At 39.8% G+C, this 13,260-nt stretch overlaps 1 long non-coding RNA gene across 1 annotated transcript in view; it reads right to left on the bottom strand.

Moving 5' to 3' along the window:
* The window catches only part of LOC144225319 (uncharacterized), an 88,740-nt gene that overhangs the window by 20,068 nt on the left and 55,412 nt on the right, over window positions 1-13,260 (bottom strand). Inside the window, exon 4 of the long non-coding RNA XR_013333271.1 lies at window positions 3,720-3,840. This is a non-coding gene — a long non-coding RNA (uncharacterized LOC144225319). The remainder of the gene's footprint in view (window positions 1-3,719; window positions 3,841-13,260) is intronic.

Below are 13,260 nucleotides of genomic sequence, written 5' to 3'. Positions count from 1 at the left end.
AGTTGAAAATGCATTGAATGTATCTAACTTAGCCTACCTTAAACACTCGTAGCACACTTTACATTAGCCTGCAGTTGGACAAAATCATCTCACACAAAGCCTATTTTTAAATAGAGTTGAATATCTCATGTAATTTATTGAGTGTGGAACTGAAAGTGAAAATCAGAATCGTTTATGGGGAAGAGTGTTGTAGGTGTATCTGTTGCTTACATTTTGCTACCGCAAACATCGCAAGAAGCCATCACTAGCCCAGTAGAAGATGCAAATTGAGAATTTAGAGTACAGTTTCTACTGAATGCTATTACTTCTGCACCATAGTGAAGATGGAAAATCCTAAGTCGGTACTATGTGTTTAGAAGTCAAGCCTTGGCAGAATGGATTCCTTATCTGTCTGCACTAACTCCTGATCCTTGAATAGATGCATGGCTGTGTATGTGTGAGTCTGGCCAAGTGGTAAACTGCTTCCTTGTGTATGTAACAGAAATTGAAAGACTTTCTTATTCCTGAAAAGGTAAAACATCTGTGTAGTTTTGCCAAATGGAGTACTTGTACATTTCAACTACCCACATGATAGGCTTTGTTATTGTTTGAGGCATCTCCCCAAGACGGGAGGAATGGGAGGAAGAGATAAAATGTTATATCCTTTTTGAATATAATGTTTTAAATGTTTATTTATTTTTGAGAGAGAGAGAAGGTGTGTGCATGCAAGCAGGGGAGTGGTGGAGACAGAGAATCTGAAGCAGGCTCCCTGCCATCAGCACAAAGCCCCATGTGGGGCCTGAACCCAGGAACCATGCGATCATGACCTCAGCAGAAGTCAAATGCTCAACTGACTGAGCCACCCAGGTGCCCACATCTCTTTTATCCAAAGAACCTACAAACTTGCATTGGAAAGGAAAAATCAGGTGGGCTAAATGGGGAAAGTAGAAAAAGCCCTTTTCTCCTTTAAACATCTTGGCTTTCGATCCAATTAAATTTGTGTGCTTAAAATAAAATCCACCCCGACAGGTCCTTTCTGCTTATATATGACAGCAGAAAGAGCAGCAAAAACTAAGGATACAAAACGTGTCAGTTGCTGGAAGAAGAGAATTCTGCCTTTTAAAATGAGTGAATGCTGAGAAACAAACTGAGGACTGATGGATGTGGGGGGGAGGGGGGAGATGGGCATGGAGGAGGGCACTTGTGGGGATGAGCACTGGGTGTTATATGGAAACCAGTTTGACAATAAACTATTTGTAAAAAAAAAAGTGTATAGGTTATATGGCAAACTAAAAAATAAAATAAAATGAGTGACTGAATTAAAAAGATAGAATGTGCTTTTGGTGTTTTGTTTTTAAACCCCTGTTAGCTTTTTAAAAATATAGTTTTTTTTCCCTAAAGATCACTTAGTTTAAGAGAGGGGGAGGGGCAAAAAACAGAGAGGGGGAGAGAGAGAAAGAGAGAGAGGAGAGGAGAGAGAATCCCAAGCAGGATGCCCACTGTCAGCACAGAGCCCAACCAACACAGGGCTTGAACCCACTAACCGTGAGATCATGATCTGAGCCCAAGTCAAGAAATGGATGTTAAACTGACTGAACTACCCAGGCACGCTGACCCCTGTTAGCCTTTTAGGCAGACTTGCCTTTTCCATCTCTGTCTCTCTCTGTGTGATTTTGCTTTTTCGGTCTTGACATTCCCCAGTTACTCTTCTAGTGTCCAGCCCTTGGCCATAACTTTTTTCCTACGTAACAATGAACTAGCCTCTGAAAGTGTCACTTGTGTGTTCCTGGTGGTCCAGACTTCAAGGCACCCACTAATTTCTAGCTCCATCCTCCATGAGCCGGGGTTGACAGCTCAAATACAGGAATGAATGATTGCTGCTAATACACCAAATCTGATTGGTAACACTTTCTTTGTTCTGCAGCTAGAATCCATTAACTGGATGAAAGATCTATAGATTAGCCCCTGTTTACCCTGCTGCCTAATGCAATCAGATGGGATTTTTGTTTAAAAAAAACAAAACAAAAGAAAGAAGAAACAAAAAATCCCTGGCAGATTTATTTGGGTTTAAAACTCAAATAGTAGAAGGAAGACCTCTGTTTGCAGAAAGAGAAGACATGGATTTTCATACTAAAGAAATACCAGGGGGCTGATCTTTCATTGGGACCAGCAGTGCTGTACATCCTCCCTCTGACTCTCATGCTGTGTTTTGCACCTCTCATTTTCCTCCTTCCCATTCTTCACATGCATCGAGGGAGAGTCTGCCACAGGGAGAAGTGTTGTCTTCCTCGCTCCTTGTTTGGAATAAAGGCACAGCCCAGGGACAAGGGATAGGCTCAGGCTGCTTATATGATTTTTAAATCTAGACTTTAAGCAATAAAAACAAAAGTTTTCTGGTGTTGCATAAGGCCCTGCCTAGATCACATCGAAAGGTCACATGGGATGGGAGTCAAAGCCCTACATGAAAATTAAGAAGTGGAAATTCAAGAACATTCATTTGCTTGGAGGATTCTTGTGTGTGGTCTGCTCCCCACAGGGACCGGACACAGTAGCAGGCACCTAGTGGAATTTGGGGGTTCGTCATCCTGGCCTGGATTTCATTTGTTTGAAACACATGAAAGCATGGATGTGGGAAAAACAATCTCTTTTAAACAACCAGAGGTTTAGTTTCTAGTTTAGACACCGTTATTTACTAAACTAGGGACTTTGAGCAAATCAGTTGGTGTTCCAGTCTAAGTTTCATGATCGCCAAATGTCGTGTGGTAATTGTTGTTACCATATATGTAAAAATGCTCAGGATTTTTATTTGACTATAGCATGTCTCTCCTACGAGGTAATAAATCTCTCCCAGGGAAGTATTTGCTTTGTTATTTGTTTGCATCCCACACTGAAGGGGCCTAGCACAGGACTGTGACTTCATAGGCATTCAATGATGATCGCAGATGGCTCGCCCAATAAATTCCATGACCTTAAGCCTAATTTCACTACTGCTTTTGCTGAAAGAGAATATTCCAATATGGAGTTTTTAGTTGAGAAGGAAAATTCCATGCTGTTATTTAACAAGATGATCAGGTTGATGGCAGAATCTCGGCTGTCAGCTTCATCTCCCTTCTGAACTAAAAATGACACCCTCCCTTCTTTTCCTGAACAAAGTTTTATGCAGACTATAAAACAACTCCAGGGGGTATGGTTATAATGAGACAGCCACCTCCCTGGGGCTTCGCAGGCATTGGTTATACGCTTAGACTTCACGCCAGGGGTATGATTACATCTCCATAACCACCCCCACTTCTCTACTTAGACCCCATCCCAATAGTTCAGACATCCTTTCTGCTTACCTCATTTAGAAAGAATAATAATTTAAAAAAGACTTGCAAAATTGCAAGTTAATTGCGTCCTGTATTTGGTGAATGCAAATATTTCAGGCACTCTAATACCAGTCTCTCTTTGGCATGTTAGATCAAATGTGCTGTCCCCAGTTCTGCCCCTGAGGTATCGGGCTCAGTGATCAGGAAACCTACTGGAGATCCTAGCACCAGCAAAAGATGCAACTCAATTAGCTCAAATCTTTACAGTTTTACAGCCTGAATGGAGAGAGGCAAATCCCAGGAGTCTCGCCCAGAGAATCAGGATATGCACAATAATGCGGGAAGCCTGAGATTTACAGGGTCACTTTTTGATTACTGTTTAGGACGGGGTGCAAAGAGCTTTGAGGAAATGGAACCCTAGAGAACACTTACTGTGAGTGGGATGTTCAGAACCCCAGTGATGGTAGTTGCTACATGATCCATGGAGGTCACCGCAAGGACACTGCTCATCCCACGTCGAAATGTCTCCAGAGCCCAATGAAGGAGGTCCTCCCTGTTTTTTGATTTCCAATATTACCAATTCTGAAGCAAATGCACACGTAATTGAAATACTTCCTACTCTTCTTTAGAAATTGATATCATTCAGAATATGTTCATGATTCTTACCAACTAGTCAGCAGGCTTTTTTTCTTTTTTTAGTGTACAGAGTGCTCAGTACTAGGCAAAGCGTCATGTCCGTAGGTATAAATTAGGTAGTCAGTGACTTCTACATTTGGGAAAAACAAAAGGGAAATAGTGAATGAAGGCAAAAAATATATATATATATATGGGGCACCTGGGTGGCTCAGTCGGTTAAGCGTCCGAGCTCAGGTCGGACCTTCAGCTCAGGTCATGATCTCGCAGTTTGTGGGTTTGAGCCTCATGTCGGGCTCTGTGCTGACAGCTCAGGGCCTGGAGCCTGCTTCTGATTCTGTGTCTCCCTCTCTCTTTGCCCCTCCCTCTGCTTGCAGTCTACCTCTCTCTTTCAAAAATAAATAAACATTAAAATATATATATATATGTATACACATATATACATATATATGACTATGGAACTTTACAACCCCCTTCTCAGTACATTATAGGTTTAGTGAGAATAGGGATTGGGATTATTTAATTTTGTATTTATTATACACTGTTGGTCTCAATCCCATGGGTAGAACAGCACTTAGCATGTAATAGATACTTGGTAACTGTTAAATGAACATATGATTGAATGATAAATAGTGTAGATTTCTCTACACACTGTAGATACGCAGGGAGACACGTACTTCAAGAGAAGTACAGGCAGCCAAAAGAGAATGGGAGACCCAGGATTTTAAAGCAGTGATCTGCCAGAACATCTCAGCGCTCCTTTTTTTTAATAGCTTCATTGAAATATAATCCATATACCATACAATTTACCTTCTTAAATTGTACACTGTAGTATGTGTTAGCATATTCTCAGGGCTGTGCAACTGTAATCTAAGTTTTGAACATTTTCACCCTCCTAGAAAGAAACCCTGTCTCCATCAGCAGGCACCGTCCATTCTCCTCACCCCAGCCCTGATGTAGACAATCCACTTTCTGACTTTACCCATCTGACCATTCTGGACATTTTGTATAAACAGAACCGTGTTACAAATGGTCTTTTGCATCTGGTGTCTTTCACTTAACGTGTTTTCAAGGTCCATCCGTGTTGTAGCACATATTAGCACTCCATTCCAGTTTTATAGTATGTTATCCAATGCATATATCACATTTTACTTAATCATGCATCAATTGATAGACAGTTGGCTTATGTCCACTTTGCTACTATTATGACTCAGGCTGCTGTGAAAACTTGTACGCATGTTTTTGGGTAGATCTATACTTTTATTTCTCCTGGGTATATAACTAGATATGGGATTACTGGGTTATATGGTAACTCTGTTTAACATTTTAAAGAATTGCAAAATTCTTTCTAAAGTGGCTACACAATTTTATAATTCCATTACTAACATATAGACATTCCAGTTTCTCTACATTCTTGTGAACACTTTTTATGGTCAGATTTTTTTTTCTTTAATTGAAGTATAGTTGACATACATGATCTTTTTTATTATAGTCACCCTGGTGGGCATAAAATGTTATCACATGATTTTGATTTACATTTCCTCGGTGCCTAATGATTTGAACATCTTTCAGATGTTTATTAGCTTTTTAAAAAATTTCTTAGGGGAATGTCAAGTCTTCTTTACATTATTTTGCATGGCCATTTGTTCTTTTCTTTATGAGTTATAAGAGTTCTTTATATATTCCAGAAGCAAATCTCTTATCAGATACATAGTTTTCAAATATTTTCTTTTAACTGTGGGTTGTCTACTCACTTTCTGGATTTTTTTTTTTTACTAATTTTTAATTTCGACATCATACAGTTGATTGGTTGGCCTATTGTGCTTTTAGTTTAGCTGCATGTAAGAAACCAAGTTTTCATGGTTTCATGACTAACTAACTTGGTTTCATTCACGAAGTGAGAATCCTACAACTTGCTTCTTTTCTTTTTCAGATTGTTTTAGGTCATTCTGAGTTCCTTGCTTTTCCATAAGGATTTTAGAATTGGCTCATTGATTTCCACAAAAAAGCCAAGCTTGGATTTTGGTAAGCATTGTGTTGAATATAGAAATAAATTTGAGTAGTAATGATATCTTGACAGTATGAAGTCTTTGATCAAGGACCATTGGAGAGCTTTTCATTTATTTACATTTTATTTATTTATTGCTTAAAATGTTTGTCTATTTCAGGGTATAAGTCTCACACTTTTATTAAATATATACCGAACTATTTTGTTATTTTTGATGGTATTTCAAGTATAGTTCCCCCCCCCAATTTTATTTTCACAATGTTCATATCACTGCCAATGTAGAGACTCCCAATGTAGAGAAATACAATCAGTCTTTGCATACTGAGCTTATATAATCTAGAGCATTCTCGAACTCCTTCATTAGTTCTAATAGCTTTTATAGTTTATTCCTTCACATATTCTATGTATCATTATGCTTCTTAAAGCTTCTACTTGGGTGTGGGCCCTCTCATGCCTGCCTGAATTCCATTTGTCTGCCTATCTATCTATCTATCTATCATCTATCTATCCATCCCCTAATAACCTCTAAAGTGTCTTATGCATTCATCCCATTTAGTAACAGGGGATAATAAAACAATGAGTACTCAGAGGTCAATATTTAGTAACAGCAATAAGACAGTCTTAATGTGGAATCTCCTTTTCTCCATTCCTTTCCTTTTCTTCTAAGTGCCTGGCCGTTGACAGCAATGATCAGCCATGCTGCCCTCATTCCAAGTTTTATCTATCACAGCTTTCGAGTAATTAGTACAAATGTCAGCACAGTGACAATGCAGATATTTTGGTGTTAACCTCTGGTAGCGTCCCAGGGACTCCTGGGTCTATGGACTACATGCAGAGAACCACTGCAAAGTACCACTGAAAGATGTTGAAAGAGAAAAGAGGAGATTCTCCCATATCAGCAAAGGCAAGAAAGTACGTATGGGTCCAAGCCACATGTGCTTATCAGACTTTAAGGAAAACAGCTTTGCTAGAGAGAAGACTGGCTATTTANGATGAGCACTGAGTGTTCTGTGGAAACTAATTTGACAATAAACTATTTGTAAAAAAATAAATACAGAGGATAAAAAAAATTTAAAAAAATTAAAAAATAAAATACAGAGGATAAAAAAATAAAAAATAAAATAAAATAAAATAAAATACAGAGGATAAAGAAAATAAAATACAGAGGATAAAAAAAATAAAATAAAATAAAATACAGAGGATACAAAAATTAAAAAAATAAAATACAGAGGATAAAAAAATAAAAAAAATAAAATACAGAGATAAAAAATAAAAAAAAATAAATAAAATACAGAGGATAAAAAAATAAAAAAAATAGAAAATAAAAAATAAATAAAAAGATCCACTGGAGGAAGAATGAGGGGGCAGAGAAAATATTCAGCGGATATTAATTGAATACAGCAGGAAGTGGCGAGCATTGGACACTGGCAGTTAGAAGTTGCACTTAGGTGCTATGTAGTGTTGTTTTGTTTTGCTAGATTTGTTTTGGTTTCTGACTGCTGAGTCAAATGTAATTAAATGGCCGCAGAGCCACTTTACCATTTAACCAGGTTGAAGGCCTGTACACATCTACAATGTGTTGAGGAGTTGCCATAAATATTATATATTGTATGATATTATGTTTCATATAACAAGTCAAGAAACACCAAAGTAGAGACACCTGGGTGGCTCAGTCGGATAAGTGTCTGACTTTGGCTCAGGTCATGATCTTGCAGTCTGTGGGTTCAAGCCCCGTGTAGGGCTCTGTGCTGACAGCTCAGAGGCTGGAGCCTGCTTCGGATTCTGTGTCTTCCTCTCTCTCTGCCCCTACCCCATCCATGCTCTATCTCTCTCTGTCTCTCAGAAATAAATAAACGTTAAAAAATTTTTAAAAAAAGAAGGACCAAAGTAATAATTGGTATGTACAGTTTTATGCCAGGAGTTAAGGCAAACACTAGAGGTAGATTTACCACGAAGCTAATGAGATTGGTTTGTCAAGACCAGTCCCTTAGGGGCACTTGGCTGGCTCAGCTGGGAGATCATGTGACTCCTAATCTCAGAATTTTGAGTTCAAGCCCTACGTAGGGCACAGAGATTATTTACAAAACAAAAACCAGAAACAAAATAAAACACACACACAAACATTCACCTTACTAGGTGCCTTCCAAAATATTGTTTCTAATTTTGCATCTGCAATTTTGTATTGCTTTTCTTTAATAGGTTACTTCAAATTTTGTGAATTTTAGGGCCCATGAAACCCAGAAATATCCCTGGTGGAGACTGTTTCCAGGGGCCAGGTTTCCTTTGCAATGTACTCCTCATCCTCTACCTTGCTCTTCTTAGTCATGTTGTAAAGAGACACAGCCTCTGCCGAGTGAACCAAACTCATCACAAATAACAGGCAGTTACAAGGAATGCCCAGAAGATATAGCAAGAGAAAGACTACAAAACAGGGCAGGCCTCTTCTGCCCACTGCCGTCAAGCTAGAAGGCCCTTCCTAAAGCAAAAGAGACAGATCATTTTCCAAGGTTGGTCTGAGTTTTATCCTGAAAAGTCAGTTGTGAACCTTCAAACGATCAAACAAGACTTGATATCCTAATAGTATACAGATACATTGTTTATTTTTTCTTTACTTTTATGAAGTCATTTGCAGGCATTCAGTCCACATTGTCTTTACTGGCTTTAGGACTTAACCCTGGGGGGACACTTGGGCGGCTTAGTGGGTTAAGATTCCGACTTCTGCTCAGGTCATGATCTCGTGCTCATGAGTTTGAGCCCCGCGTCGGGCTCTGTGCTGACAGCTCAGAGCCTGGAGCCTGCTTTGGATTTTGTGTATCCCTCTCTCTCTGCTCCTCCCCTGCTCATGTTCTTTCTCTGCCTCTCAAAAATAAATAAACATTAACAAATTTTAAATAAATTAGAAAAAGAACTTAACCCAGAGGAATGACAGAGGCCTCCAGAGTAATTCACATGCTGCAAGGACATCCATCCCTTTGGGCCTCTGACACAGTTATGGATTCACTGTTTGTTAATGCATTAGGTAGGTAGCTGGATTCAAAAAACAAGCCAGCATTTTGAGATGAGGTCCGAGCAAGCATAAAGCTAGACAATAAGGGACATCCAAACCTGGAGTCCCTTCCATAGGGTACAGACAAACTCAGAACTGTCCATAAAATGAAAAGAAAACATACTTTAATGAGGGAACACTACACTGCCATTTTTAAAAGAAATAACATAAATCCCCTTTCATTCCCTGTAGAGCTGTGTGGATCAAATCACCTGATGGCATCCAGCCCTGTGGATTTGATCTGGGACTTCAAAGCTTTGAAAATACTCATCCCTCTTTCCATGACATAGTCATAACTCACCCTATCAAGATATATGAATCCTCCAGAGGGGCGCTGATATGGATAGTGGAAGAATGAAGAAGGATGATGCAGTTTTCAGGTTATTGCACACTGAAAGTTCTAGGAGGGGCTGGATTTGCAGTGGCCTGTCCCATAGCAGTCAGAATCCAACTTTTATTGATGGAGGTGGTACCAGATAATCCACATTAGAGACATCTGTGGCTTCTCAATTTCATTTCTTTTTATCCACCTGCCTACTTAATTAGGTAAGAGGGGTCATAGTCTAGGGCTCTATATGTATAGTATTTCTATTTGGGTATATATAATTAGGCAGCTTCAGGCTATGCAATATGCTTTAATATATTGCCGACCACGGGACACCTTGGTGGCTCAGTTGGTTAAGCCTCCGACTCTTGGTTTTGGCTCAGTTCATGATCTCATGGTTCATGGGTTTGAGCCCCACATCGAGCTCAGAGCCTGCTTGGGATTCTCTATCTCCCTCTCTCTCTGTCCCTCCCCCACTCATGCTTGCTCGCTCTGTCTCAAAATAAATAAAGAAAGAAACTCAAAAATATATTTAAGAAATATACTGTGGCCAGCATCCCCAGTGTCTGCAAGCGGAAACAGTGGCCACACCAAGGCTCTATACTTTCTTGAATAGTTTCCCATCTGTACTTGGTGACAACAAACAAGATCAAGAATATATCATCCATGTCCCTATGGCATACCTAGAAGACAGCAGGCCATCCTGAGATAATCTCCTAAAACTAGTATACTCTTAGACTTTCTTCCATTGTCTCCACGGTCCCCATTTGCCTTTCACTGGTCCTTGGTATCTACTTTACCCAGTCAGAGCACAGAGAAACTGAGACAGGAATTTCATTTTAAAAACTCTGTGGACCATTTAACGTTGCTCATCGACACTGATAGAGGGCTAGTTCTTGGACAGAGTATCACCATCCTCTGTCTTTCAGGGATCCACATTCTGATAAGAGAACACTCTTAAGAGACTAGCTAATGTGTGAGGAATAGTGAAAAGCTGCACAAGGTAAGGAAGATATATTAGCACTACCCCAGCACTGAACTGGATGCAGTAAAAGAAGGACCGGACCGAGGATTAGGTCTTAAAGCTTCCTCCCCCATCCCCAGAGGGAAGGGTGGCTTTGCTAATCTAAGAACGACCTAGGAGACTCACAGAGGTCGAAGAGTGGTTCATTAGCATTTCTGGGTCTTTCTAATTGAGACAGAGCCAGGTGTCATAATCTCTAACATGTATGTTGCAGGCTGACTATGTGAACTGGCACTGGCTTTTGAATCAGAGTTTGAATTCTCTACCTCTTTTATTTATATGAATTAAACTCAGTACCTCAAAGGTAAAATTGAGGCAAATGATACCTATTTCAAAGATCTGTCATCGTAAGAAAATAAGATGAATTAAAGGGTGGATACACTAAGAATAATTAGAGAATCTATGTTGTGAATGATTTCTAGGGAAGCATTTAGAGCTATTTGTAAGCCTAATTTATTCTCCTCTTGTAAACATGCAGCAGAGTTCCCAGGTGGGCTGGTGCTCTCATGTGGAATCAAGTGACATCTTTTATGCCATTCCTGTCCACTATCTCTATGCATCCATTGATTCACATGGGAGCTAGGACATTCCTGAATGGTGCATACACTTGGGATGCAAGTATGTGCTTAGTTAAATTGAGGGTCCCCACTGGGATTTCATGGTCTCTCAGAAAATCCATCGTGGGACAATGAAATCAAGCCAAAGAGATGTACTTGGAAGCCAGAGAGGAGAATAAAGAGGTGAAATGTTTCAAATAACAACATGGTGGCTTTTGCTAAATTCCACCCAGACTCAGCTCCTCTCGTATTTCATGTGTGCCTGAGGGAATGGGTAACTGTGTATGTGAAAAATGTACACTTCAGGGCCCAAGCAAACCTACTAAAGAGTCCCTGTAGGAAGGCAAAGCCCAGAGGAAGGAAAGTGGTTTCCAAACTTGAGAAAAGAAATGTAAGCAATCATGGCTGCAAAGCAACCATGGTGAGAGCCATGGGCGGTCGCAGGCCACTCTGAGCAGCGGGCACCAAATATTCACAGGGACAGCTCACAGGGGGATCACTCTGTGTTAGTCCACTTGGTGGTGATCTTGGTAGCCTTACGGGAGCTTCCAGTACACAATACAGCCCAGGAAATGTTCCTCAATATGAACAGCAGACCATAGACATCAACAGGCAGCCCAGGGCTCACTAACGACATGACCAGCCAGGAGCTCCTACCAAGTGGAAAGCAGTGAGCTGCCGAAGGCAACAGGCAGCAGCGTGTTCAGTGGCCAAACAGAATGTCCAGGGAAGAGCTCAGTGCAGAGTGGCAGCAGTAACTGCCGGTTGAGATGAGATTCATGATTGATAACCAGAGCAGAGTAGGATACCAGGTCTCAACGGAGGCAGAAAAGATGTGTGAGTGCAGATGAGATGTGAATGGAAGACTAACAGGTATATTCCTAGGACAGAGCCACAAAATCAAGGATGCAGGTGATTCAAGTGACCTGAAATTATATATACAACTAAATTTAGCTTGACCAGCATGTATCATACCCTTCTTAGGTACAGTCACTGTGGAAGCAGATTCAGATAAGGACAGTTTCTGTAGTAAGTCATGTGAAATGCTTATTATCTATCTTCTTTCTCATGGAATGAAAATTCCCTGAGTTCTGTGCCCTTATCTGTCTTATACGCTGCTATATCCCAGTGCCCATAACAGTAACCAGTACACTCTAAGTATTCAATATGTACTTGTGGAATGAGTGACTATATTGATGGATAAAATCACAAAGCAATGATGGCAAATGTGACAGTATGCAATGAGAATAGCAAAAATGATATCTCTTGAGAAAAATAGAGGGTGTGAGGGAAGTTTTCAGAGGAGATAATGAGTAAATCAATTTAAAAAGAAACAATAGGTGTGGGCTTTAAAAATGGAATATTTCATGCAGCAGGAGAAATATTTACTAAGGTATATATTTAAGTGGTTAGTAGAGCAATCACCTAAGAGTTACTGATTGCGGAACTTGTAGTAATTACTTTGGTAACTCCTGAAATAGTGGAGCCCAGGGAAGTCCTTGGGTAACTGTGTATTTGGTGACAATTCACTGAATCCACTGATGGGATTGATTTGTTGGTTCAGAGCACTGCTTTTAATTCTTCCTGTTTCCTAAAGGAACCCAAGTTCAGAGAAAGAAAATGCCTTTTTACTGGCCCACTGAAAATTGGCTTTTGAGATTTGGAAGGAATGCCAAGCTGTCTAGCTTTCCAGTCCTGAGTCTTTGGATTTCAGCCAAATCCTCTTGTGCATCAAGTTGTGTGTGTGCTTTTCCGAATTCTATGTGCAATTATCCTGAACTGCCATTCCCAAAAGGATTTTCTCCTTTAAAGGCTTTGGGGACATTCATCATTGTCTCTCGTAAGACACCATGATTGATGTGGTCAGTCCTGTGGTGTGCAAGATTATTAGCATGGGCATTCCTCTTCACCTTTCTTGATGGCATACAGACTCATTTTTTCTGAAAAACGGGTTAATACAGATCAGATCCCACTCCGAGGTATAGCTATCACTCCCAACAAAAGAAGAAATTCAGGTTCAATTCGTTTCATTGCCAGGTTTATACTATTCTAGAGGAATTTGGTTTGATTTCTCTAAAAAAAGATATTGAACTGAAGAGAAGGCCTAAGATAACATTTGGGAATTAGCATGTTATTATGATTTCCATCTTATCTCCTGTCTTATTTATGTAAGTATGGACCTTACACTTTCCATTGCTATCTCTCAATTTCCACTTTGGTAAATTGGAAATAGACAAATCTCCTCATGATCAATCATGGGATGATAAAACTGAAGCCAAGACAAGTTGCCAAATGGACCATAAAGATAATAATCATTTCTAAGATTTATTTTGATATTAATTGAAGTTATTCTTGGCAAAAAAAAAAAAGAAAAAAAGAA

Source organism: Crocuta crocuta, unplaced genomic scaffold (assembly GCF_008692635.1).
Source record: "Crocuta crocuta isolate KB4526 unplaced genomic scaffold, BGI_CrCroc_1.0 scaffold172, whole genome shotgun sequence".
Lineage (NCBI taxonomy): Eukaryota > Metazoa > Chordata > Mammalia > Carnivora > Hyaenidae > Crocuta > Crocuta crocuta.
This window is presented reverse-complemented; position numbering and strand designations above follow the sequence as displayed.